Source organism: Agelaius tricolor, unplaced genomic scaffold, assembly GCF_023055355.1.
Source record: "Agelaius tricolor isolate 1412-34295 unplaced genomic scaffold, bAgeTri1.0.p SCAF_8, whole genome shotgun sequence".
Taxonomy (NCBI): domain Eukaryota; kingdom Metazoa; phylum Chordata; class Aves; order Passeriformes; family Icteridae; genus Agelaius; species Agelaius tricolor.
The window spans coordinates 42,172,298-42,196,148 of NW_027269268.1; positions in this window are offsets into that span (position 1 = coordinate 42,172,298).

Sequence of the window (23,851 nt, forward strand, 5' to 3'; positions counted from 1 at the left end):
TTCAAGTGCCCCAGGGAAAATTTATATCTAGGTAACAGCTGTATGGGGAAAACAGAAAAGCAGATGCCTGTGGTAGCCTGATAAGTCACTGGATATATATGGTTAAACAAAAAAGTTATATTTCTTCATTAATCCTTGATGAAAGGGTATTACTATTATTGTAGTTGCAGACAAAGGTTCTGAAAATACAGCTACCACATAACACTTGTCACTTTAATGGTTTCCTAAGTCTGAATAAAACAGTGATGCTTTATAAATAGTAATGTGGAATAGGTTTAGCATGGCTTCCACAAGTTCCAAACGCTTAAAATTCCCTCAGATTTCTCAAATTTTTGCACAGTAGAGTCATCAGACAGATTTTCAGGTTAAGCTGAAATTTTGGGAAGTGAAGGTCTGTCTTAAATGTTTTGTATCTTTTCATAATAGAGCAGGGAGTAAAAAAGAAAGGATTATTTTGTTTTGACATGGTTTATTGGATGTGTTCCTTATGTTCTCATCTGTGTTTCCTACCTAGTATGACCTTCATATGAAGGATTTCAAAGGCTAATTTACCAACATATAAATGAAATTCCTTTTCCATTACAAATATAGTGTTCATAAGGCATTTCTAAATTGTACAGTTTGGTGTGTCACACAATTAACCTCTTGAAGACTTTTTTTGGGAAATAGCTAAGATGGTCTTCTGAATTGTCATCATGCCTTGCATGTGAGACTATTCCAATTTTCTTCTCTAATTTCTTATCTGTTAGAACATTCTTTTTTGGTGGAGGATGGAGTATATTCACTATTAATTGCCTATGCTAATGTAATTAAAAGCAGATACAGCTGATAGGTAGGCTTTCTAAAAGTCAAGGACTAATAAAAATTAAGGATAAAAAATCATTCTACTTGGACAAATACTATTGTGTAAGCTCATTAGAAAGATGGAAAATACTCACTCTTTATATAGGGATAATTCTTTTGCCAAAATGAAAACTGACTTCTTGAACTGCTCTAATATTCTATAAACAGTTATTTTAGTGGGGTTCTAGGAAAGTATGTTTGTATAGGAAAACTTTTTGTAGCCTCATATGGTTCTTAAGTAGATGAGAGATTCAGTGAAATATTAGAGCAAAAGTGAACTGTTTTCAAATCATATGGAAAACAGAAAAGACTTTTTCAGAAAGTTGAGGATCTGATGGTTGCACAATGAATGAAGCAAGGAATATAGATACAGTGGGGATGTGTAGTCCTTGAAATCATAACAGGACATGATATTAGATCTTAGGCTCTGAGAGATGTTGTAAAGAATAATTAGACCAGACTTGTAGAATATTTGGGTTATTCTAGGATGTGCAAAATATATGCAGTGCAGTCTTCCTGTGGAAGTTGCATCAATGCAGATGCATCACAGAGGGAATAATTCTCTTTGACGTCTGGTTTTCCTGCCCATCATATTGTAGGTCTATCACAATGCAGAACCTTAGGCTGGTAGTTTGTATTAGGGAATATTGAAGTTTCACAGAAATCAAAGGATTTTCTGGGTTTTTTTGTTCACAACAGGAATGATGGTTGCATCCCTATGGAGGAAAGAGTGAAGGAAGGAGGGATCCCGGTGTCCTTTGGAGCTGAGGAGGAGAAAGAGATGGAACAAGGTGTATATAGTAGGTCAAGCCTGTGTAGGCAAAATGTTTTTTATCTGTTTGGTCAGTGTTTTCTTTTTCTTTTTTTTTTTAATGGACCATGTATCGCTCTATCTTTGCAAACATGCATGTTTTCTCCCAAAGGTGGTTGAGCCATTTGGCCTACAGGGAGGCAGAAATGTTTTGTAATAAAAATATGATGTATTATTTATATAAATAATTAATGACTGAGTGACATATTTCAGAATTTTATCAAAATGCTTCAGGTTGTTTTCGAAATACAAGACCTGCAAACTTGTGCTCATCTCGAGCTGCACATTTCCACAAACCATTCTGGCAATCAAGGTATATTTAATCTTTAGTGTTCAGCCAGCAAAATAGAAGGATAATGGTTAAATACAAGTTTTAGATTTTTGAGAATGTGTCCTATATTTTTAAGAAGTAAACAATATTTAACCTAGAGACTTTTATAGGCACTAGGGGAAATATATGCACTACGGGAAATATTTGAAACTTCTCTTGTAACTAACTTAAAACTAATTTTTCTAGTGGTATTTTCTTTGGATTATCTGTCTTTTTAAAATGTGTGACTAAGGTTTTCTTCCTTCTATGTGTGATTATTATTCTGCAAAATCTGAAATTAGAAAGGTGCCATTTATTCCTACATATAGACTGAAAGTCATGTTGAAATAATTGAAATTATCTCTGCAGGTATTTTTTTTCCCCCCTCAAATGCCTTATGTAAATTTGCCAATTTACTGAATTACCAACATATACTATGCTATCTTATGAAGACCTTGACTGCCTGAGAGTTTTTTAAAATATGATTAATGGTGCCTTTCTTTCCTTTTTCTTGTAGAAACAGTAAAATAGATGCTCTTTCTGAGCATCTGATGCTCTTTTCTGAGTTCAGAAACAAAAAAGAAAAAACGAGAAAATTTCTCTTGCTCTGATTATTTTGTAGTCTTGCTATAGCAGAGATGGAACATAAACTTTAAAACTTTTTTCCCACCTCACTAGATATGATTGCTTTAGTATTTAATTTTTTAAGTATTGGAAAATATGTGAATCATTCTGTGAAAATGATTGCACTGACTTTTTCTTTTGGATATCATGCATTTATCATTACTTCTAAAAAATCATTCTCTTCAAATGAGTTTTGCTTATTGCATACCAGTGCCAAAGCAAGCACTGGCTTAGCAGCTGGCTAAGTCTCAAAAAATGTATTTCATCTCTATAGCTCTCATCTTTTCATGCATCAGTAGAAAAGTCTGAAAGGATGTAAAACTGCACCAGGCAAAATAATGGGCCTTGCACTGATTATCATGATTTGATAATCAAGGAACTGGTTGTCTGAAGTCAAGTGGCACATGGTCTGTGATAGGGCAATTTCAATTATTCATGCTATTGTAGGAGGCATACTACCACGTCTGCTGCTGCTGCTTGTACAGTGTCAACTCTCTGCTTCTGACTTTATTTCTTAGAAGTAACTTTGAAGATGAAAGTCAATTTGTTGCATACAAAATTGAAATAATGTGTAACCAGGGGGTTATACTCATGCAAAAACCCCATGAAAATCTTTGAGATATCTTTGAGGATTTTTAAATGGCATCTCACATTGTACCAGGGTGTCTCAGAAACCTATGGACAGTAAGCCAGTGGACTGGATAATTTACTCAGATTGTGCTGTAGCCCAGTACTTGAAGCAGAGCATGGTGATGCCTGGGTGGGCATCCCCAGGACCACAATCTCTGCAAGCTGTGCAGACCATCTGAGCAGCAGCTCCACACTCTATCCCCAACAGCCAAGCTGCTGATCCTGAAAGAACTTAGAAGCAGGTGTAAACTGACAGGTACAAATTAGGTGAGACCTTTTAAATCTATAAGAGTAAAGACCTCTTTGAACTTGGCAGTGTATTAGGAGAACCTAGCAGAAAGATCAGTTCGGGACAAGGTGCACCTACCCACGTCTCAGCAGCCTTATCCTCTTCTCTTCTTCACTCTGTTAAAACACTGTATGAGAAGAAGGAAGCCAAACATATTTTGAGAGGTGTCTGAGTCTAGGTAAGCAAGGGACATGATTGAAAATCATATTATGGAGAAAAACATCTATTCTATCAAGTTTTTCCTGTCCATGTGTTCTCATAAAATCTATTCTCATATAATAATGCCACAGCTGATGTATTGCATTTGAATGATTCTCAAAATTGAAGCAGTTGTCACTTTGTATGGTTTTCCTTCTCTGTTTCATTAAATCTAATTTCTTGCTCTTACCCTGTCTTTAACAGCCCAACCTCTGAAGTTTCTAGTGAATACTCCTTCAGGCATCCTTGCTTCTTCCCTTTGTTTTTCTTCTCCTGCTGGGATGTGTTTCATTTCTGGCTTTTGTGAGAGTCTCGGTGGCCTGTGCCAAGAGTTTAAAATAACAAATTTGATTAAATTAAAAATATGTGTTTTCAACTCTTTGGAAAACAGATTGTCTTTTATGCGCAGCATAAAATCACAACAGATCCCTGTTCGGATCTTCTAACTGCTACAGACTAACAAATATTAATAGTAAATATTGCACAATAGATGAGACATGAGATTTTATGACAGGTTATCTTGGGTTAGATTTAAAGGCAAGAATTTTAGTTGTCTAAAAAATCTGGAGAAAACAGTGGTGTATTAAGGCATCTCATTTTAGTAAAAATTGAATGTGTCTTAATTTTTTAGGTAAATCAATATACCAGATAGTAACCCAGACTTTCCTTAAAGATCAAAACAAAAGAACTATCTCAGTTTCATACAATGACAAGGATGGAGAAAAAGTAAAACATTGCGTATTACGACCTTAAACTAAAGGACCACTAAAAATGCTAAGCTACTAGAAGTTCCTTTGGAAGAATGGAAATATCTTAAATCACTAGGAAAATAGTATTTTACAATCAGAAAGGTCATATAAGTTTAGATGCCTGTAAGCCTGATTAAATTATAACCTTGCAGCCTGATCTTGGTATTTTTTGAAATTTGAAGGAAATTATTAAGGGAATTTATGAAGAGGTCCATCTCAACAAATAGCTTTTCTACTACACGCTTGCTATTTATTTTTTTAAATTTTAGTGAAGATCATCAGTAAGAGAGGGATTTCAGGAAGTAAACACCTAGAGAGAAAATACCAGATGTTCCAGAAGTCTTCTAGTTGGAATGGAAAACATTTATTAAACAAAAAGGGGAAGAAACAGAAAAAGAGACTGGTGATTTGCACATGAGATTAGGAATAGCTACAATGTATCAGGAATATAATTTCCCCTTTGTTTTACAAAGCACTAAATACAAACTTATTTTTAAAAATGTTAGGCAGTGGTAAAAATAAATAAATCACAGATGATTCAAATTATGCAAATCCCATGAACAATAATCACTAAAAACTACACTTTTATGTACATGTTCCACTTTGCTTGGAGCAACTCTCTCTGCTCAGTTTATGAAGGGGGTTTATTATTTTAGGACTTTTTAAGGGCTGATCTTTCAGAGAATGTTATGGGGAAAAAGGTATTCATACACTCATGTATTTTTCTCATTTTTATTAGTATGACCATGTCCTTCTGTTTTGATCTGTTTCATCCTTATGATGAGCTGGAAGTATTGTTAGAAATGTTTGATTTCAGAGCAGCTGAAATTAATAATGAGCATATAGAAGCTGCAATTTTGTAGAGATTTCTGGGAAAATGAAGCTTTTCTGGATATTAATAGAAGGGAAGTGTTTTAGCACTTCACAGTAGCTGGTAATTACCTTTTCAAGAGCTGTGATTTTCTCTGTTTGAATCCTAGCTTTTCTTTGGCATAAGGCCTCTTGGCCATCACAGTAGTTCCTATTCTCATACAGAAATGTTTAATTGACTTAAATTTGGAGAAGCATTTGGAATAATTTTCTACAAATTGCACAAACATCTGGAACGATTTTAATAGGTGGAGCTGGCTCATGAACTTGGTTATCTTTCTACCCTTTCATGTTGTGGACTGATAGCCAATATAGGCTCTTGGAAATGGCACTTTTTGGCACGTTGATGTCCATTGAAGGAAGGTTTTAAATCAGGGGAAGAAGGGAGGGAAGAGTGTGCTCTTCATTTAATCTGATTTCTTGCTCTTACCCTCTCTTTAACAGTGAAGTGAAATTTATTCATATGTAAATTAAGTTTCAAAATTGTTCAGCTAGGGGAGAGTAACAGTGGACTGGATGACCTCCAGATCTTTTAAGCTTTTGGTTTTCTTCCACTTGATGATATTACAAATAAGTAAAAGTGTCACAGTCTTTAAAAGTGATTGGGTAGCCAGAGAGAAGAAACTTTTACCCAAGATTCAAGTAGCTGCAGAAGTCATACCTGGAACTTCACACATCTCTTAAACCCAATCTACTTTTAAAATTATTTAAGATCAATGTTTAATAATTATTCTTTCAAGCTGACCAGTAAATCCTTTTGTCTTAACCTTTGGAAAGAACTTATATCATCAATCCTATCTATTGTAGAGCAGCAAAAAAGGCAAAAATAATGTAAAAATATAGTCAAAAAGAAGAACTAGAAATTGGCAGTTTATCAGTTCAGACAGATATGAAGTGATACATTAACATGTGAGCTGGTACATTAACATGGTGACTATAAATCTACTCCTCCCAGACTATTAATTCCTATATTAACATATTATTCACATAAAAGCAGTACTTTTTTTCCTGTAGAAATAGAAAAAGTATTTTTTTTGCCAGACAGTGTTTTATGATTGTATAAAAAAAGATGGCAGAAAATTCTTGTGCCTTTTATAATTTGATAACAAAAGTTTTTCCCTGTCAGGTGCTAATGAGAGCAACAATTTATTGGAAAATGGTATATTTTATGGAAACAGTAGTGTAATTTTTATCATTAATGGGTAATGGATAAAATGCTTTTGACATCTCATCTAAAACAGCCATGCATATAATTTAGACAAATTTAATTTCATTCATTTTGGGAAAATGAGAAGTTGATTTGCATTTTTAGCAACTGCAGTCTTTAGTAGCCCAGATTTCTTTCCAGCTTTTGCATGGTAAATGCTGAACTGCTACCTATTTCTTACTTCTTAAAAAATAAGTGTGTTTTCATTGCTTATCACATTATCCTAGTGCTGAATAGAATTCATGCTGACAAATCTGTTTCCTAGTTTTCAAATTGTCTGACACTTTTCCCCTTGATTCATCAAAATAAACATAGTTCAGGTTCAATTTATCAACAAAACTATTATTAAGAGCATTCTAACTCAAATAACATTGTAAATTTTCTCAGGTTTCAGGTACCTCACCCTTTTCAATTCTGTTTGCTAATTTAGAAATGTATTCCTCTCTGAGGCTGGTTAATTTGGGATTGCTTTAAGGGGTTTTTTGGCTACAGTTCCCATGTCTCTTGGATCACTACAGATGGAAAGTTAGGGAAATTGTTCTTAAGCAAGGTGTGTTTCTGATGAAATCTGTAATGATATTTGAAACATGTGAATATCTGCTTTATTAACTTAACTGGTCAAGGACTATGGAGTATAAAGGGAATAACCAGGAAAGTGATAAATATACAGACACAATTGTCCAACAAAAGATGATAAAAGAGAAAACAACAAGCAGTAATGTTTTTCAGCTACTAACTGATAAGCCATTAAATAAACTATTCAGATACTGAATTTGGCAAGATGAATCTTAGATTCATGTCAAAGATCAGTAGTGAAAACAATCAATTTATCCAAGCAACTTACCAGGAAAAGTCTAGAGAGTATAGATGTGTAAATGGTGGGACTTGAAATTGCTGTTTGTGTGGGTGGACAAGGAAGTGCTGTTTGTCTCTGTGGGTGCAGGTTCATCATTTACTGTGAGGTTGAGTGACCACTGGCTCAGGCTGCCCAGGGACTTTGCAGAGCTTCCCTCCTTGCAGATATTCTGGATATATATGTGGATATGGTCCTGGTGACCCTGCTAGAGCAGGAGATTTGACCCAATGACCTTCCATAGTCTCTTCCAAACTCAGCCATTCACTGATAATTCACTGTGTTGGAGCTGGAATTGCCAATAACTGTGGTAAACAGCATTCTCTCTAGCTTGAGAACACACGGAGTCTGAAGCATGGATGTGTGAATAGTGACAAGCAAATGCCATGTTTGATCTTAACCAAACTCTGTACCATCTTCAACTTCAGTTATCCAGGCTCATTTCAAGTGTCTTGCTTATTTGTCATTCTTAGGAGAAGATTTTTACTTAAGTGTATGTTATGTTGTTATGCATAAAGGTAAACCGAAAGGAATATGCCTTTTCTTTTGCCGTGGAAAATAGTGATATTGTGAGCTGAACAGCTTTGCTCTAAAGAAAGTGGCCATGGTTTCCTATTCTTATTTTCATTCTCTTGAAGGCCTTTTTTCCTTCTTTTCACTTGTGGGGACAATTTGATTCCTTCAGAAATGATGTTCATGCTGAACAAACATTTGATGAAATGACAGTTACTTGAGGGGTTACTTTTGACCCCTAATGTGTTGCTTTCATTTTAGTTTACATGCTTTCTTGAATTTAGTCTAATTAAAAGGAGAAATTAATCTGCATCAAAAAGTACTCAAATTTCAATATCAATGCAAAAAAATATTTTCTTTCTAGTTTCAGTTGGTTTTCTAAAAAGAAACCAATGAATTTGGTGTCTTTTTAGTTTATAATGTGTTATATGATATTTCTAGATGCTTTAAGGAGCAATATTTTATATCAGTATTAAGAATGTACAGGAAATAAAAAATTTTTTACAAATTTTTCATTTTGTTTTTTTCCACATGTCAAATGAAACTCCACTGTTTTCAAAAGACCTCTTCTTAGAGCTATAATGTTCAAGTAGATAATGAACAAAAATTGCTCTTTAATCATTCATATATTAAAAAGCCATTTGTATGTGATTTTCTTCACCTTTGAAGATCAATATATGAAAATTAAATATAAAAGCTCTTCTGAAGTCTTTAAAAATCAGGTAGCTCATATCCATATACAACCCCACCTATACTTTGACAATGTTCAATTTAAGAAATTTTTAAAAAGTGAAATTCCACGTGTTTTGCTGTATTAATATACTGCTTATGCAAATTTTCTAATGAATATTACCACTGTGAGATTATAAGCATATATGTTTTTATTCTCTCTTCAAATATGTAACTGGTAGTCTTACCAAGAAAACTCATACAGAGTTAGTTCTTCACACCAGGTGAATGTTCAAAGCACTGTTAAGGCTTGTTCCTAGAGCTGCTGACAATGAAATCATAAACACCCTAACAGCACCTGTTTTTTGCAGTCTGCAGATGTAGGCTAGTCACAGGCTGGAGTAAACTCCTCAAGAGCAAGGTATATCTCCGTGTCTGCCCATCTGAGAGCACCCATCAGAATGAAAACAAGGCAGGCAATGGCTCTGTTAAGATGAGGGAAAGGCAGGAGCGAAATAATGCATCTTGTTATGAGCTAGGACGTTATCTTCACCTGAGTGCTGTGTTGGCATGGTTACCCAGCTCCTAGGTTAGAGCTGAGCATGCTTGGAGGGCTCAAGGGCTAGACAGGAGGGCTCTCTACAAATCTCTCTCTGGGATGTGTGCTGTACCCTCAACAGTCACTGAGGCGTAAGGGTTGGAGAGATTGACAATATTCAACTGAGAGCTGCTGGAGATATAGTTTGTTTTGCTTAATCTCAGTCCTAAACAATCACAGTTGTATATTTTATTGAAATAGTTAATCTGTGGCTTGCTGGGACTTGTGCTGTATCTCCTGGTTTGTTGTAAATGAAAAAAGAAAAAGAAAATTTTAAAAAAGTAAACAAAAAAGGGGGAATGCTATACAAAGAGACTTGGGAAGAAAAATTGGTAATCATTGGAATTTCAGCATTTTCTGAAATTCTAAATTATGTTTTAGGCAAGTGTTTAAAAACCAGAACCTACTCTTTTCACTGTTGTTCACCTGTATCAATCAGTTCTCCTGGCTCCTACTGTTGCCAATTGTCAATAGTATGTATTATTTTCTAGTTGGATGGCAGTGGTCTCCTAACTTGCTTGATCTTTCTAAATAGTGTGATTTAAGAGAGTATATACTATTTTAACTTAGTAATCTGAAAACATATAGGGGCAGATAAATTCAGAAATCGTGTACAAGTTCTCAGGGACTCATGCACAAGCTCTGAATTTGTGGCTTGGATAGCTTTCACAGAACCTTTAACTTTCATGGAATATTCTGAGTTGGAAGAGACCCAGAAGGATCATAGTAGAAGACAATTCAGAAAGAGGCTTTTCTACTTTTCAGGGAGATTTTGCTTTTTATCTGTACCTTCTAATGTGACGTAGCATGGTACATTTGTCTGTTTATCTGTTTACTCCTGCAAAAGAGCATTAGACATGTGTAGCATGACTGGACAATGAATCCAGCTGATCTGGAATGGTGTTGGAACAATTGTGACTGAACAGGGCACATGGGTACTCAGTCAGCAAGATCCATGGATGCATTGGGATTATACCATGTGAGTAACAATTTTGCTCAGTAATTCAGGGCATCTTGATTGTGTCATTTCCAGGGGTAAGTATGGAAAATAAATCTGTATTCAGGATGGGGTTAGTTCTGCTCCAAGATTTTGTTGGAGAATTTGAGGGTTGATAAAGCTGCTAAAGAAAATTTTGCAGCCTTATTGAAAGGAGAGATGAAAAGTATTTTTTTATTTTTCTACAGTACTGCAAAGTTTCTGGTCAGAAGTCGTGAATTATCTTTAACTCAAATTAAAATTTCAGTGGCTTTACTGAGCTCATTCTAGAAAGCATCTCTGTCAAACCACCTGCAACGTTCTGTGAGGGCAGACAGACACTGATTTGCACATGGAGTAATTCCTCTGAGATGCATGGTAGCTATGGAGTGCTGCATGTTGCTATGGTCTCTCTTATTTTCTTTAATTAAAACATGGCTCTGGCTGAGCAAATCTTTTAAAATATGTTCTGTTCACTTGCACTCCTTCCTTGTGATGGATTGGCTATGGGATTCTTTTTCTTTCAACCGATAGTTTCTGAGAAATCATTGACATGTATGGCAGTAAGCCAGGCAGTGGTTTCTTTCCTGTTTCTTTTCTGTCTCTTTTTTCAAAAGGTCCCAAATCAAATGCTGTCTTTAAGGAAGGCTAAGACATGCCTGTTTCACTGGCTGTATTTGCAGCTATTTTAAGGAAAGCACATGACACTGACCTTCGGTCTTCCTTTGTATGTAGTTTTCAGAAATTTGCAATTGCTTCTTCCTAAGATTCCTCATATAGGAAAGCATATGTTATCTTCCTGACATTTAAGGACTTGCTCAGCCATCAATTTCTTTCAACATTTCTTTAACTCTTTTTTTTCAGTAAAATTAGTGGGAAAATCAGTAATCAATACTATCATTTTATTTAAACCTTTTTAAAATTCTTATTCTAATTAATGCAGTTGGCAAGTTTCACTTAGTAGGACTAACACAGGTAGCTGTACAGGAAATACTGAGCAAGTTATCACTTGTTCATGTTAAACAATTCTAGAATAATAGAATAGTTCGGGTTGAAAGATCACCTAGTTTCAGCCAAAAGATATAAACTAAAATCCAGTAATTGATTGTATAATGGAGATGACTTTCTTCATATGCTAGATTATTTTGGTGTAAATGCTGGTGAAATGCAAATTAAATTCTTACCTTAATTTCCTTATAGTATATACTTGTAATATAGTCTTATTGTAACTTAAATTATATAAATGTAATGCAAACATGCTCAGATCAGAACACATAAAAGCAAAATGAAGTATCCTTTGCCAAAGCATATTTAGAAGTCCACTTTCCTTGTTGTTTTCTTTTTCAGTTTATAATTGTTTTATTCACAGTTTTTAAAAGGACAGACTGTACATAATTGCAACATATTGCTCCCTAAGCTCCAGATAAAAATTGTTTTCCGAGTTCATTTTAAGTGTAGAATGAGGCTGTTGAGTCTCAGTTCTGCAAAAGCTTACGTGTACTTAAGTTCTCGAACTGATCACATTAAAATGCTTGAATGAGTGAAGTTACTTCCGTAGGCATTCCTAAAGAGGCGGTACTGTAATCTGCAATCTCATTAGGCTATGTGGAAAATTATAGAATGGTGGAATAACAGCCTTGTAATTATGATCTATAATTATTATAAGATTACATGAAGCTCTACCATTCTACCTCAGCTGCTACCCTGTAACCTGAGATTTTTATAGGAGAGCAGAAGCCTTCTCTCACTGGCAGTCACTAATATTCCTACAAAAGCAGTTCATAGGGCAAAAGAGAAATTATTCCTACTTATTACCAAATAGATTAGAAGGTCTAATTATCTTCCAAGTGTATCAGTGAACAATAAAATGAAATAATTAGGGTCAAAGGATGGCCTGCTTCTGAGCAGCAATAATTTACAATATGTTGGCATTCAGAGTTCTGAGGATTAATTATTATGATAATTTTGTCACTGTATATAGTACTTGCTTTTTCCCTCTGTTCTGGATGATAAAACAAGAAACAGATACCTTTTAGCTGAATTTGGTGTAATTAAAATTCTTTTGTCTTAGCCCATTATCATTGGGTCTTCATGGTATAGAATGACAGTCATGTCTAGTCACAGCATTATGCATCGCAGCTCTTCACAGAGCACAAAGTTTTTCATTCAGTGAATTAACTTTTTTTTCCTAAATTCCAGCTTTTGATGAGCAACCCAGGTTGGCAATTGCTATCTGCTCAAACTCTCACATCAGTCAAGTCCCAAGCAGTTATTTTAATCAAAAGTACAATATATTGCCCAAATGAGCCAAAGCTATTTCTAGAAGGAAAAGTAGCAATGCTAAGCACTTAGTGTACAATAAATTACCTTATATTACTTGATGGATAATGATTATAGACTTGGAGCGGTATGTTAACAGCAGCTTCTAGCACTGTGGATATTTCCTACAGTTCATCTATAATAAATACAGCAGTGTGAGAAACATAAGAATTAAGATTCATGAAATATCCATTCAGTTTCTTTCACAGTTTTACATTTGGTTTTATGTTTTAATATTAATTCTTTTACCATTATTTTTCCAATTTCTCTTTTTTTCTTCCTGTCAGAATCAGCTGCATTTTGCAGCATCAGAAAGGTTTTGGTGCACTTGACTGCCCACCAGGCTGAGATACGTGCCAACTTACCGTCCTTTGTGAGCTCTGATAGCTGATAGTGATGGGATGCAGACCTGCACAAGTCACAGTAATGGGTTTTGACAGGTCCTGTGAATTGTTAGTTTTTCTTAAGTTTCATTCTTGTCACTATCGCCTGTGGCACTGTGAGCAGAATGACAAAACAGGCAGTGCAGCTCCATTAATGAGCTACCTGTGCTGTTCATACAGGAGAACAATCAGCCTTCTCTTATTCCCCCAGGACATTAAATTAAGGTTGGCAATGCATGCATAACTGCTGCTGAGGCCTGATGCATAGGCTTAGTCTGCAGTCTCCTTAATTGCATCTATACCTGTAAGCTTATGAAATAACCTGCTTGCATCTGCTGAAGGCAGAGCCAGATCAATTTGGAAGCATGCAGGTACAAAAACAATGTTTAGTGTACCTAAATGCATTTTGTAGAACATGAATACACAACCCAACACCGAGCTAAGCAGTTGATATGCTGCAGGGGAGGGATGACATCCGCAGGGAATGTTACAGGCTGGAGAAGTGGGCTTGTGAAAAACTCAAAGTTCAACAAGGCTGAGCACAAGGTCCTGCACCTGGGTCAATGCAATCTCCGATATATAAGTGCAGACTGAGTCATGAATGGATTGAGAGCAGCCCTGTGGAGAAGGGCTTGGGGAACACTAGTGGTTGAAAAGCTGGCAATGAGCTGGCAATGTGTGCCAACAAACCAGAGAGCCAACTACACCCTAGCTACATCAAGATATATGTGACCAGCAGGTTAGGGGGGGATGATTTTGGCTCTCTACTTTTGTGAGACCCCAGCTGGAGAGCTGTGTCCAGCTTTTGGCCCACAAGTACAAGAAAGACATGGATTTGTTTAAGTGGTCCAGAAAAAGACCAAAAAATTGACCAAAGTGCTGCAACTCCTCTCCTGTGGACAAAGGTGGAGAGAGCTGAAGTTTGTTTAACTTGAGGAAGAGATCTTATTGCATCCTGTCATTAAAGTGGGTTTACTAGAGAGATGGGGCAGGAATCTACCAGGTCCTGTAATAACAGGACAAGGGCACCAGTTGTATATGAAATAATAACCTCATTGCATCAGGCCCTCAGCTTTCATGTAACAAGAAATAATTTTTTCTAGTGAGCACATGCAGGTAATACACCCCAGGAAGAGTAGTGGCATCTGTGGTTTTTCTGCCAGGCCTCCACAGAGGAGGTTACAGAGCTGTGAGAGGTAACTGCATAGAGCTCAGTGTAGGTCCACATGCAGTCCCCCGAAATTCCCTGATCTGACACCTGGTTTAACAAGCCATGACTAGCTATAACTCATTAGCTCTGAGTTACAAAGCTTAGTTAACATAATTAGACTGCATTCAGAAATGAGCTTTGATTCTTGTGCTGTGGTGCATTATGTGAACTCTTTGTTCATTTGTTTATGCTGTGTTGATCTCAGTTTCTATTTGGGCTTTTTGGTGTTTGTTTGTTTTCCCCCTATGTTTCATGAGAAACTAAATCCCCTGCTGGATAAATCTAGACATGGAAATTGTGAACTTTTCACCCCTACTGTATTTTGTAAAGAAACACATAAAAAAATTAAGCCAGTCTCTGGCTGTATGAGTCAAACTAGGTAATTCCCCCATAACTATTTGCTCATTGTAGTGCACAGGTGGAAGACCAGGTAGCAGCACCACCAGCAATGTGTTGCATTCTGAGATATTCAACTTTATCTTGTGTGTGTGTGTGTGTACCCCATGACAGCACAGTAAATCCTAATTCTTCTGTTCTGCTCTTGATGGCTGTCAGCCACAATGGCTTCTCTGGCCTGTAATGAGGGAAGGTAACAGGGTGTCTCAGACAAACAGCACAAGTAGTCATCCTCTCAGACCTGATGGAAATGCATTGCTTCATGTTGTCAGTGGCATCTGTGTAGCTTCCTGGTAGACCAAAAGAGGAAGAGAGCATTCACCATGCTGATTTGTGAAGCTGTAGTCTCACCCGATCAGTTTAGGTGCTGGCTCCTAGACACATTCTGTTTTCTTTTAATATAGATGGAAACAAATTTATATGAAATGGTTTTGATTGTTTAAAAGTGATAGAAAGAAAAACAAAAATATATTTATGAAAATTATACAAAAAGGATGCTCTCTTAAGAGACTTATGGGAAGCTATAAGGCCTGTGGTGGTGGGCAAATAATACAGTTACAGTCAGTTTTGGTTTGGGGTTTTCTGCATGTTTTCCCTGTCTCTGGCAAGAGGGAGGTAGAATCTGTGTCTAAGAAATTGGTTTAGAGTAAATGTGATAGTACAGTTCTGCAAATTTTACAGAAATGGGAATGCAAGGGATGTCAAGAGATGTTATGGTCACTTATTCCACATTTAAATAAGACTTCTGAACATAATACACCTTCACCTGTGGCAGATACTTTTTTTTTTGTGGGACTAAGCTGTTGAGCTGGGCAGTCTTAGAGTTGTCCTGTATACTACCCAATAAATGTGATAGTAGCTCAGTAGGCAGGTTGTCATAGTGACCATGTGTGATGGGCATTGTCACAGCTGCCATGTGTGACTTGCTGAATCAGAGACTTCATAGAATCATTAAGGTTGGAAAAGACCTTCAAGATCATTGTGTTCAGCCTTGTAAAGTGATAATGCACAAAGAGCTTACTTAGCTTTGTAAATGTGCCAATGTAACAGTTGCAAATGTGATTGGTCATCTAAGATTGGTGTTTTCTGTTTATTTAATTTAAAATTATGTACCAAGGAACCTCAAAGATTTAAAAAACAGTCCTGCCACAATTACAGTTGTAGTGCCTGTTTTAACAGGCAAGTCGGAGGAGATTCATAGTTATTTTTGCCAAATTCATCATTCTTTGATCTCCTTCAGCATGTAGCATTGCACATTTGCATGCCATTGAAATTGATAACGATGCTTTGTGTAGTGGACAATCTGTTTACTTCCCTCCTGTCCCTGTAAAAAGCTACTCCTTTACTTTGTTTACATTGGTACTCTATCACCAGGCAATGGTGAATTAAAAATAAAATCAATGAAATAAACAGTGTGTGTAAATAAAAGGTAGTAAACTCACTTAAATGACATTTGAATCACAGGAGTGAAATCTCATAGACTTTGTTGCCTGAATTTAACCTTATTCTGTTATTATGTTTCCTTATTTTTAGCACAACTACACTGATTATATATTGGCAGAAGCATTCACTACCTCTTGTGAGGAGTGTAAAACCATCTTGTACCTAGGATTTACAATCTGACTAGGTATTCAGATAGGTAGAGAGGAAATAGTAATGTCTTATGTAACTTGCATGCTGAAGAGTTCTGGAAGCTAGTGTTATTAATCATCCTTTTCTTTGTCCTGGCTTTCAATGAAGAATATTTTTAGCTGCACACACAGAGAATGGCTCCTTGAAGCCGCAGTTCTAGAAAGTACTATTTGTAGTTTAAAGAACTCTTCTTGCTCACAGAATTGTAGAGTGCTTTAGGTTTTTTTTGCACTTATATTTGCACACCAGTGGAATACCTGCAAGTACTCTGTTAGAGATCGAGCATATCGATCCATCTTTGCTGATTGTGATAAAACCCTGGGCTTGCCTAGTATGGGAATTTTAATGAGTAATTGTCATCCTCTCCTTTTATTTTTCTATATATTGAAAAGTCACTGTATTTATTTTTTTCTATGGAAATTAATACAAGAGCAATATTGATTTATTTTACATGGCATTTAGAACTTTTAGATCATACTTCTTTAAAAATATTCTAGCTTCATAAAAAACCCAAACAAAACCCCCAACAACTTAAGTTACCTCTGTATATTTTATTTTCCTAAAATATCTTTGAATAATTAATAGCATTTCCTCAAATTACTGGTGCTCAGGAGAAAATTGCTTCTGTAAATCAGAGTGAACTCTAACATTTATGAATAATGTGAGAATCTGTTTCCCTCTCTGTTCTCACAACTTCATTGAGAAATTAGATATGCCTGTAGCCTCCCAGTTTGATGTGATTGTTAGTGTTTAAATGCCTTACATATGAATACTAATTTTTATTGTCAGGATTTCAGTCATTGGATAACAGCTTAATTTCCTTTGGCACTTAGGATCATAGATTCTAAATTGCGTATACTAACTCTAACTTGTATGCTTTTATTAAAGAAATGTAGGAAAAAATTATAGTCAGACAGAACCCATTCACTTAAAAAATACAATTAGAGACTCTGCAGTCCTGTGTGGAAGATCCCCTTTCAGCTTTCCAATATCCTAATTTTAAAGGTGACCTTCACAGAGGTTTAACCAGGGATTTAGTGAAAGAAAAATGTGTACTTGCAAGGAAGCCAGAAAACTGACTGAAAAGTGCAGCATGGCCCATCATCTGTAAGAAATATCCTGCTCTGCTTGTTGGAATTGTGCTCTGAGCACTTCTGCCGGAGTCTGATGAGACTTGACACATCTAATTCTGTTAGGAGCCTGGGATTTTAGCCTTTATTTTTGAGCTGTAAAATATTTTTGGTGTTCAAGGAAATATTTACGAAATCTGGTAAATAATTTGAAAAATTATGCTTATATGAATTGCTACACAAATGTATTAATTTAAACCAGCTAAAAGTAAGGATCTTAAAAAGATCCAACGTATTTATTGTATGCTTGATTATTTTCCTGAATTTCATATGTCAAGTGAAACAAAAGTACTGCATCAGAAGAAATAAACTGATAAAAATTCATCTTAACAGTTTTAATACAGCAGAAAAATAACAGAAAAAAAAATGGTGTTATCCGTAGGCTTAGTCTGTAGAAAGGGAGCAACCAATAAATGCAGAGGTAATAAGGGCAGAAATTTAATTATGCCTTTTACAGAAAGGGAGCTTTAGTTTTAAATATGAGCTGCAAGCATTTAATTGTTTCAACTTCTAAATGACAACTACCAAATTTGATTTGAAAAATCAAATTTGAGGCACATTTTGTGGACTGCCGTGCATCTCATGTCATATAATAAACTTTAAATGGACTAAAAGCATCAAAGGCGTAAAATGTCAGTTGAAGCTAGGACTCAGAAGTTTAACTCCTTTTCAATATTACCAGTGGAAGAGGTGTCAATAACCTTTATACAGCTAAAGCTTCAGTGCAATTTCCAATATAAAGATTATAAGAGGCAGAGATCGTTCAGGTCATGGACTTTTTTTTCTTAGGTAGTTTTCTCTTTTTAGGTAGAGGTATTTCTCCCCCTTGATGCAAAATTTTCTGTGTGCAATTTCTTATGTAGGTACTCAGCATTGCCAGACACTTTACAGTTGAGCACTAATTTTAAAATATATTTTATTATCTGCAAAGTTTTTTAAAACACTGCTCACTCTTTCCCAGATCCTTCATGATTTCTAAAGATCAGACCCTGCAGGTAATTTGCTTAATAAAACAACCATGAGACAGTCAAAAGGCTGTAAGATGTTAAAGAATAGTTCCAAGAAAACAGAATACAAAGGGGAATGTAGCACAAGGCAGTGGACCTATCTGTCTTTCTCATGTCTGAAGTGGAACAAAGACACAGAATAGAGAAAGCAGGTTTCCTTTCACTGCTCTTTATTGAATCTTCTATCTATAAGATGAAAGAATGTGAACAACAAAGGCTTTCCTCCGCACCCCCAAAAAGCTGAGACAAAGCTGATCATTCATACTGAAGGTTCCTGCTGATATTATCTCTAAATTTCTTAGAATTTTTTTTCCCTGAGGTGATTTCAAGTTGTGCCTCTGGTGATTTCTCCCTAAGAAGTGGCTGACACCCAGTTCTACTGGCATTTGCATGGTGTAGATGCTCTAGTATCAGGCAAACATGAGAGTGTGTTGTGCCACAGCGTTGTGCTTGCACACTCGTCCCAAGGTATATAGTACTTTGATCATTAGCAGTATTAGCTTTGTGCCTCTCATTACAGGAATGACACTGAGGGGCTGGAGCGTGTCCAGGGAAGAGCTGGTGAAAGATCTGGAGCACAAATCCTATGAGGAGCAGCTGGGGGTGTTTAGCCTGGAGAAAAGGAGGCTCAGGAGAGATATTGTTCTCTACAACTGCCTGAAAGGAGATTGCAGAAAGGTGGGAGTTGGTCTCTTCTCCTGGGTAATTAGCAGTAGGAATAAGCTTCAAGTTGCTCCTGGGAAAGTTTAAATTGGGCATTATGGAAATTTCTTCGCTGAAAGGTTTGGCAAACACTGGTAAAAAATGCCCAGGTAAGTGATTGAGTCACCAAACTTGGAAGTATTTAAAAAATGTGTAGATGTGGCGCTTAGAGCTGTGGCACTTAGGAACTTAAACGTACTACTTAGTGGCAGACTTGGCAGTTTTAGGGTTATGGTTGGACTTGGTGATCTTAAAGACTTTTTCCAACCTAAATACTTCTAAAATTCCGTGTGTCAATTTATTTTTTCTCACTATCATTTGCTCTGTTATGTTTCATCTTCCTCTGCTATTTTAAAAATAGAAGTAATGTGCAGAGAAAACACTGCTGTCATTTAATGAGACTAAATTTTAAAATGAAAATAATTTAAGCAGTGAAATAGGTTTCTTAGACAAGAGAGTTTCAGGAGTGAATGAGAAAGTATCTACCAACTGTGTGTAGGTACAAAGGATGTGTAGACAAGGCCTGATTTTGCCTTGAAGTTAGCCCTACTTTGAGTAGGAAGTTGAACTGCTTGACTCCCCTGAGCTGTCCTCCAACATAAACTTTTTCTATGGGGGTATAATGTGCAACAATGTTCAGCTCCTGCTTTATAGATGTAATTCACCATGCTGCAGGAGTTGGTTTTGTTGTTGCTGTCAGAAAAGTAAAATGTATTAAATATTCTGACTGAAGATAACACTGTGATTTTAACAATTAATGCAATGAAAATAATTTTGGGCCATAGCTTCCAGTTTCTTCATGTCAGTTCTCTATTCTGTTTCAAAACTAACATTTTTCCTGTCATAGGCTCTGTGTAGATATTCATTAAAAAACTAGATAAAACATTACAGAAGGTGAAAGATTCTAAAGACATGCTGTATACCAGCATCCCCTTTATCCCATATCTTCTTCCACGTGCTACACTAAAGCAACAAAAGGCGAGACAGCCTGTATGGAAATCTCAGTGTTTTCTGCTATGTTCCTGATGATTTTGCAGTCCACTGCTTCTCTACCACTTTAATAGTCCTTAGGGGCATTCATTAATGAATGATGACTCAGGACAGTCCTTGTTTGTCCAAGTGTTAGTAAAGAATCAAACTGATTCCCAGAAGCCCATGGAGGAGTAACAGGAGCACTGTCTCTGTTTCAATATTTAGCTGGAGCACAGGCCACAGGATGATGCTTCTGCAAATGGAGCATCCTTGATGAACTGCAAACCACATTATGTGAGAAGACTGCCTGTAAATGAAAAATCTGAAAAGTTGTTCTCTTCTCAACTAATTTAAAGGAACAGATATGGATTGAAGAGGAAAAAACCACAATATTTTGGCCAATATTATGATTTCCTTTAAGATAGTGTACAAAAATAAGGACAGTAAAGTCAGTCTTCTTATCTTCTGTCTTTTTGTATTGCCTTGAGTCTGTTGCTTCTGTGAACAAAAAAGTGCAAAGTCCAGCCCACAAGAAGTCCTAACTGTATTCCAAGAAGCCCAAGGGTTTATCCCAATTCTGACTATGACCCTACAGAGAATGCCACAGAAGAATCATTGTAGCCGCTTTGCTACCTTCTCAAGAAGCTGCTATCTGAACTAAATAAAACCTAAATGAGCCTAAAAATTCATAAAATAGACTCAGTTTAGCTTGAGTTGTAGGTCTGAGGTACTCATATATGCTCATCTTCCAGGATCGTATAATATGGTAGTTCTGCCTGTGGTGTAAAGCAGAGAAGGGTCAGCTTCCTAGTGTTCTTTTTTTTTTTCATACTCCTTTTAGTAAAAATTTTTAGAAACTTTTTGTCAGAAACAGCTAGAGCTTTTGTACAGGTCTACTGTGGATAGGTAGTTACTGGCAATTGGGTCATAGAAGATCTTTTCTTTTTTCCCCTGTAAAGAATTGTGTAGTGAAGTTGAAACAGCAATAAATAGGAAGAAATGATTTATTTTCATTGTAGATAAAACTCTCAGCATCAAATAGGAACTTTGATGTATTTGTATAAGAAAAGTTAGAAAAGAATGTTTGAATCATTCATCATGAAGCATTCCAAAGCTAAAAGGTCAAAAGTTTCTCCCATCTGTCAGAAAACAGTCTCCAAAGCCAGAAGACTGCCAGAAACATGCTCAGTCCAGCTTGATTTTGACCATTGGGAAGTGCTGAAAATGAGGAAAATAAAATCAAATAGCTTCAAAATTAAAGGGGAAAAGGTATTTTCAGTTGGACATTTCTTTAGAAAGAGTTGTTAAATTGTGACTCCCCCAAAATGTATATACAGCACTGCAAAAATATGAAACCTAGTAAGTCTTAAAAGCAGATAGGAGTCAAATATTTCTGCAGCCTGCATGTTGCCTTTTCTGTGTGCTTCATGAGATGAAAAAATGATTTTAATAAACAAAGGAGTCAAAGGGCTCTTGGGTGACTCATAGAGACAATTCAATATGTCCTTTTGCATTACAACTTGAAATATGAGAGAAAGTGAAGGAAAGTTTTACATAATAAGAAAGATAATCTAAGCTTGCTGCAGTATCTGGGGAAATGATAGCATCTGGAAATAGAAGGTCTTTAAGTGATACTGCTGAATCCAGGGCCATTCTTGTGAATGATTACAACTTGGTTAAATTCTTATCTTTCTGTATGTTGCAGAAAGCACTAGCACTCTCAAATCAAACTTTATTTTTTGTTAAGAAAATGAGTTTTGATCAGACTGCTTGGAATTCTATGGTTTCTCTGTTGTGCAGTAAATGTAACTCTTTCTGAAGTCTTGCTGAAGTAATACCTAAATATGTAATATCTAATAAGTAATACCTAAATATGACTTATACTTACAAATATTTCTACTTTTATGATTTTATTTTTAAAATACACCAAATAAGCAATGTTTCTTTTCTGAAGTGATTGTATAAATATCATTATATATATAGGCATATGCATACTCTACATTCACTTCAGAATTTTTCCTCTTCTTTTTCCTCATTATCACTAATGTATTAGGTTAGCTCATTACAGTATTTGGGCTTATATTTCTTTTCCTACTTTAGTCTATTTCTATGTTTGAAATCTATTTCCCATCTTATTTGGATTCCTTCTCATTCGTTCATATTTTTCTTATTTCACTCTCAACTTCTGCATTTCTTTTTAATTTTTCCTACAATGATAAATACTGATATGGGGAAGAGATTTAGCTTTGCCCTCTTAGGTCACCTTAAAAACCCTCCAGGGATTTGTCATACTGTCTCCATCTTTGAAATCCATTTGAAAATCTTTCATGACTGATCTTGAGTTATGTGCAAACTTTCATTTCCAGTAGGATTTTTGCTTATCACTTTATGAATACACTCTATGTGTGTAAAAATATGCTATGTATTATTTCAGTCTTCTTCTCCATTTCCTTAGGCTTTCTATTTTCATGCTTATTTTTTTTTCTCCATCACTCTCCTCCCCTCACCCCCACCCCTTGTTTGCTCATATACATCCTTTTTCTCTTTGAGTTTCTTTCTCACACAGAATAACTTGTGTTCCTGGAATATACATCTGTTGCAAATTCTCTTGCTGATTTTCCTGTTTCTACTACTTCTTCTGTTAATGACAAACCATGACATTGCCTACATTAGCCCCTGCTTTCTCTGTGCTATAGCTTTAAGATTTCTAATTATGTAGTACAGAGTGATGACCTTAATTGGGCTGCAAAAATTCCATATAAATAAGCAGCCTTTCACCCCACCTGCAAACTGCAGGGTTACACCCAAATCCTGTGTGATCCTGCACTTGGATATTTGGGGATCCCCTACTTGCTCCTACACTGGGCCCTGGAAATTGCATGAGATATAAGGCAGGATATTTCCTCTAGGATTCTGGGACAAGTAGATAATTCAAAAGAGCATATTAAAAATCCCTAACAGAAACCCAGTATTTATTCACTCAGAGGTGTTACATACCACAGAAAAAATGCCTTGTCTATTCACCTGAGTCCCTCTGTTTCTCTCAAGTGTAGGGTGTGTCCTGATCTGCCAAAGGAATCATCCTTCTGTGCCTTGGACTGTCTTTGTAGGAGGTACTTTTAAGACTGAATTATCATCTTCTCAGAAAATGTTTAGCTGTCTAAATTTGTTTTTCAGTCTAAAGCTGTAAGATTTATAATATCATCCATAGACTTTTTGAGCAGCAATCACTGTTTCAGACATCGTCACCTTTACTCAATTTCTTATCTTTGGCTTCTGTTGTATATATCCTTTTTTGGTAGCCTCAGGCAGGGTAAAATATAAGTCCTAAAAATGTTCTTGACTGTATGGGGAAGAACTTTACATGCCTGGATCTTGGCAGTAGTGCCTCTCAGTAAATGTGATGATATGGCTTGAATATGTTTTTCATGGAAAGAGCAGAGCCTCTCAGAGTGCTCTAAATAGAAACAGAGTTACAGAATAATTAGGAAATGGCTATTATGCCTCAAGTTGTGTGTGTATCTGGTGAGGAAGGATTACAGAGAGCAGGGAGTGCTATAATTTATTTGGTGTGCATATTCTTGCAAATCCAAAGTATTTTCAGATATTTCAGGTGATGCTGAATTCTGGCTAGCAAGAGATAACTGCTCAGGGTACTTTTCCTACTGCTAAAGCTATTTTTTTTCTACCATCTGGAACTTAACCTTATGAAACAAATAAAACTTTAGTATGTTTTTAAGGGTTTTTTTTTTTTCCTTAGGCTTAACCCAATATTGTGTTCTTCCTTGAAGAGGATAAGGATATTTAATGTCATGTTTTTCTGATGGTGTAGAAATTGTGGAGGGAAACATAAATACTTTTACATTGATTTTTATTTATTATTTAAAATGCTGGAGTATTTTCAAGGTAAGTGTTTCTGAGATAAACCAAGAAACAACATCTGTCAGTGGGAGGAATTCT